The sequence below is a fragment of the Rhincodon typus genome, chromosome 6 (genome assembly GCF_021869965.1).
Source record: "Rhincodon typus isolate 14 chromosome 6, sRhiTyp1.1, whole genome shotgun sequence".
NCBI lineage: Eukaryota > Metazoa > Chordata > Chondrichthyes > Orectolobiformes > Rhincodontidae > Rhincodon > Rhincodon typus.
The window spans coordinates 48,840,818-48,846,347 of record NC_063337.1 but is presented as its reverse complement, the minus strand read 5'-3'; the positions used below and the strand labels follow the sequence as shown (position 1 = coordinate 48,846,347).

Below are 5,530 nucleotides of genomic sequence, written 5' to 3'. Positions count from 1 at the left end.
CATTGACTTTCCTGCTCCTCTGATGCTGCCTGACTTGTTGTGTTCCTCCAGCTCCACACTGTGTTATCTCTGACTCCAGCATCTGCAGCTGTTGCTACCATCATATCGCATTCAATTGCCCATTTTTCTCAATGGTGCATAAAGCATTACTAAAGGCCCAAGTGACTTCACCAATAACATATTGTCTTCAAAAAGGAACAATTATGTGTGGAAAAACCTAAAATAGACACTCCAGTCCCTTTCTTACGTGTCTCTTTGACATAACTGAAGAAACTTGGTGAAGCAAATGAAACATATAAGCAAAACTAACCCTCCATCTGTCACTTTTGATTTGACACAATTGCAGACAATAGATCGGATAGATGACAGTGAACAACCAAACCTTACTGTTCTTTAAAGAGAGTTAGGCTCAATGTGACTCTTATCCATCTTTACATGAATCTGTCAGTAGGAATAGACATTGTGGACATACTCTAATATTGGACTTTATATTCCAGACTTCATTAATTGGGGCATAGAGTATAAAAGCAGGAATGTAGTGCAGCTTAGACCTTAGAATATTGTGTGCAGGGATCTGGATGTCCTCTTGAACGAATTGCGGAAAACTGGTACATAGCTACTGCAAGTAATATGGAAGGCAAATGGCATTTTGACATTTATTGCTAAGGGAATAGTGTATAAAGTAGGGAAGTGTTATTGCAGTTTAAGAGTTCAGTGAGACTCCACCTGGAATATTGTGAATAATTTTGGTACTCTTATTTGAGGAGGGATAAAGTTGCATTGGAGACAGCTCACAAGAGGTTCATAGATTAATTCCAGAGATGAGGAGGTTGTCTTATGAAGAATGATTGAGCAATTTAAGCCTATATTCTTTGGAGTTTAGAAGAATGAGAGGACATTTATAATTGAGGTATCTAAAATGCTGAATGGGATTGACAAAGTAAATGTAGAGAGGATGGTTCCATATGTGGGGCGGTCTAGAATAAGAGGTAACACAGTGTAGAGCTGGATGAACACAACAGGCCAAGCAGCATCAGAGGAGCAGGAAAGCTGATGTTTCGGGTCGAGACCCTTCTTCAGAAATGGGGGAGGGGAAGGGGATTCTGAAATAAATAGGGAGAGAGGGGGAGGTGGATAGAAGATGGATAAAGGAGAAGATAGGTGGAGAGGAGACAGACAGGTCACAGAGGCGGGGGTAAAAGTGAATGTAGGTGGGGAGTTAGGGAGGGGATAGGTCGGTCCAGGAGGACGGACAGGTCAAGGAGGCGGGATGAGGTTAGTGGGTCGGAGATGGGGGTGGGGCTTGAGGTGGGAGGAATGGTTGGGGAGGTGGGGACGAGCTGGGCTGGTTTTGGGATGCGGTAGGAGGAGGGGAGATTTTGAAGCTTGTGAAGTCCACATTGATACCCTTGGGCTGCAGGGTTCCCAACCGAAATATAAGATGCTGTTCCTGCAGCTTTCGGGTGGCATCACTGTGGCAAAGCAGGAGGCCCAGGATGGACATGTCATCCAAGGAGTGGGAGGGGGAGTTGAAATGGTTCACGACTGGGAGGTGCAGTTATTTGTTGCGAACTGAGCGTAGGTGTTCTGCAAAGCGGTCCCCAAGCCTCTGCTTGGTTTTCCCGATGTAGAGGAGGCTACAACGGGAACAGTGGATACAGTATACCACATTAGCAGATGTGCAGGTGAACATCTGTTTGATGTGGAAGGTCTTCTTAGGGCCTGGGATGGGGAGGAGGGGGGAGGTGTAGGGGCAGGTGTAGCACTTCCTGCAGTTGCAGGGAAAAGTGCCGGGTGAGGTGGGGCTGGAGGGTTGTGTGGAGTGGACAAGGGAGTCTTGGAGAGAGTGGTCCCTCGGGAAAGCAGATAAGGGTGGGGAGGGAAAAATGTCTTTGGTAGTGGGGTCAGATTGCAGATGGTGGAAGTGTCGGAGGATGATGCGTTGGATCCGGAGGTTGGTGGGGTGGTACGTGAGGACGAGGGGGATTCTGTTTTGGTTGTTATTGCGGGTAGGGGGTGTGAGGGATGAGTTGCGGGAAATGCGAGAGATACGGTTGAGGGCATTTTCGACCACTGTGGAGGGGAAGTTGCGGTCCTTGAAAAACGAGGACATCTGGATGTCCGGGAGTGGAATGCCTCATCTCGGGAGCAGATGCGGCGGAGGCGAAGGATTTGGGAATAGGGGATAGCATTTTTGCAGGAAGGTGGGTGAGAGGAGGTGTATTCTAGGTAGCTGTGGGAGTCGGTAGGCTTGAAATGGATATCAGTTTCCAGGTGGATGCCGGAGATGGAGACAGAGAGGTCCAGGAAGATGAAAGAGGTATCAGAGATGGTCCAGGTGAACTTAAGTTTGGGGTGGAAGGTGTTAGTGAAGTGGATGAACTGTTCGAGCTCCTCGTGGGAGCACGAGGCGGCACCGATACAGTCATCAATGTAACGGAGGAAGAGGTGGGGGATAGGGCCAGTGTAGGAACGGAAGAGGGATTGTTCCACGTATCCTACAAAGAGGCAGGCATAGCTTGGGCCCATGCAGGTACCCATGGCCACCCCCTTTGTCTGTAGGAAGTGAGAGGAATTGAAAGAGAAGTTGTTGAGGGTGAGGATGAGTTCAGGTAAACGGATGAGTGTGTCAGTGGAGGGGGACTGGTCGGGCCTGCGGGACAGGAAGAAGCGGAGGGCCTTTAGGCCATCTGCATGGGGAATGCAGGTGTATAGGGACTGGACGTCCATGGTAAAGATGAGGTGTTGGGGCCCAGGGAATTGGAAGTTTTGGAGGAGGTAGAGAGCGTGGGTGGTGTCACAGACGTAGGTAGGGAGTTCCTGGACCAAGGGGGAGAAAATGGAGTCGAGATAGGTGGAGATAAGTTCGGTGGGGCAGGAGCAGGCGGAGACAATGGGTCGACCAGAGCAGTCAGGTTTGTGGATTTTGGGAAGGAGATAGAAGCGGGCGGTGCGGGGTTGGGGAACGATGAGATTAGAGGCCGTGGGTGGGAGGTCACCTGAAGTGATGAGGTTGTGGATGGTTTGGGAGATGATGGTTTGGTGCTTGGGGGTGGGGTCATGATCAAGGGGGCGGTAGGAGGAGGTGTCGGAGAGTTGGCGTCTGGCCTCGGCGATGTAGAGGTCAGTGCACCATACTACAACTGTGCCTCCCTTGTCCGCGGGTTTTATGGTGAGGTTGGGATTGGAGCGGAGGGAGCGGAGGGCTGCACGTTCTGATGGGGAGAGGTTGGAGTGGGTGAGAGGGGTGGAGAGGTTGAGGCGATCGATGGCTCGACGGCAGTTAGAGATGAAGAGGTTGAGGGAGGGTAGGAGGCCTTGGGGTGGTGTCCAGGAGGAGGGGGTGTGTTGGAGGCGGGAAAAGGGCTCAGTAGAGGGAGGGTTAGGCTCACGGTTGAAGAAGTAAGCGCGGAGGCGGCGGAAAAACTGCTCAATGTCCAAACGTGAGTTGTATTCGTCGATGTGGGGGTGGAGGGGGATAAAGATGAGTCCTTTACTGAGGACTGACCGTTCGTCCTCATAAGGGGGAGGCCTGCGGGGATGGTTAAAACTCGGCAGGGCTGGGTGCTGCAGTCTCCTCTGGAGCTGCTGGCTGTTGAGGCGGTGGGCGGAGCAAGATCGGCAGTGGGCGGAGCGAGATCGGCAGTGGGCGGAGCGACGTCAGTGGTGGGTGGAGCGACGTAGGCCGGTAAGTCTTGGATGTTGGTGGCAGCGGCGTCCTCAATGTCGGCATTGGCCTCGGAAACGGAGGCGGTGGCATCCGCAGCGGTGTCGATGGCGTCGGCTGTACCAGAAGTGGTGTACCGGGTATCAATGTGGACTTCACAAGCTTCAAAATCTCCCCTCCCCCTACCGCATCCCAAAACCAGCCCAGCCCGTCCCCACCTCCCCAACCATTCCTCCCACCTCAAGCCCCACCCCCACCTCCTAGCCACTAACCTCATCCCGCCTCCTCGACCTGTCCTCCCTGGACCGACCTATCCACTCCCTAACTCCCCACCTACACTCACCTTTACTGGCTCCAACCCCGCCTCTTTGACTTGTCTGTCTCCTCTCCACCTATCTTCTCCTCTATCCATCTTCTATCCGCCTCCCCCTCTCTCCCTATTTATTTCAACTTCCCCTCCCCTATTTCTGAAGAAGGGTCTAGGCCCGAAACGTCAGCCTTCCTGCTCCTCTGATGCTGCTTGGCCTGCTGTGTTCATCCAGCTCTGCACTGTGTTATCTCAGATTCTAAAGCATCAGCAGTTCCTACTATCTCGGAAAAGGAGTAGCAGATTCAAATCAGAGGTGAGGAGAAATTATTCCTATCAGAGGGCCATGAATCTGTGAAATTCACCACCCCAGAGTATGGTGGATGCTGAATCACTAAGTAAAGTTAAGGGGGAGATAGACAGATTTTAATTAGTAACGGGTTGGAGGGTTATGGGGAGCGGGCAGGAAACTGGATTTGAGGCCGAGATGAGATCAGCCATGATTGCATAAAATGGCAGAGCAGGCTGACTTGCCTACTGTTGTTCCTAGTTCTTTGTTCTGGGCATCACACTTTAGGAAGGATGTAAATGCATTGGAGACAGCACAGAAGAAGGTTATGTGAATAGTTCCAGGGATGAGACACTGCAGTAATGGGGATAGGTTGGAGAAGCTTGGGCTATTCTCCATGGAGAGGAGAAGGCTGAGGGGAGCTTTGATAGAGATTTTCAAAATCATGAGCAATCTGCCAGAATAGATCAGGAGAACCTGCTCCCTCTTATAAAATGATCGAGCATGAAAGGGCAGAGGTTTAATGTTCAATTGAGACATTCAAGAGGGTATTAGATGATGTGCAGGGTTACAGGGAAATGATAAGAAGTTGGCACTAAGTTAAAATGCTGAGAGAGCTGGTACAGACGTCATGGACTGAATTGCTTTCTGCTGCACCCCAAATTGATAATTGGGTTACTTAATGATAATTGAACAGCTTCCAACCTCTTAGACAGATGAGGGGGACATGTGCTCAATAAAAGTAAGTTTCCAATAAATCTTTGTCTTCCACTATAGTACAAGAACAAAGTAACCAATGATCAGGTGCAAACATAAAGGCTGGGATTTTCCGAAGTCCAGATAATTGTTTCCAAAGCATATGTGGGAATTGCACATGGGGACCCTACAGATTCCCCAAAATGATAAACTCCGAGGGAATTGTCCACAAGATTGTGATCCCATTGTGCCTGGAATCTTCCAAAACTGTCCATTTGAATTGAAGAATTTGGAAGTTCTGCTGCAGTCAAGTAAAAACAAAAACTAGTCTAACTATTAAACTGACCCCGAAATGACCACCTCCTATTGCATCTCCCCCAGATCCCTAATAAAGTACTCTACATCCAGGACCCGATAGCATTCCCTATCTGCTTGACCCAACCACCCCCATCCTCTGGCACTGGACCAGACACCTAACCCTTTTCTCTTGGAGATAGCATGAACTGCAGATGCTGGAGTCAGAGATAACACAGTGTGGAGCTGGAGGAACACAGCACGCCAGGCAGCATCA

General features: G+C 50.2%; 1 protein-coding gene across 1 annotated transcript in view; it reads left to right on the top strand.

The window, feature by feature from the left end:
- LOC109916108 (transmembrane protein 182-like) overlaps nt 1-5,530 on the top strand; it is a 73,852-nt gene that overhangs the window by 57,180 nt on the left and 11,142 nt on the right. The gene's annotated exons all lie outside the window — the stretch shown is intronic.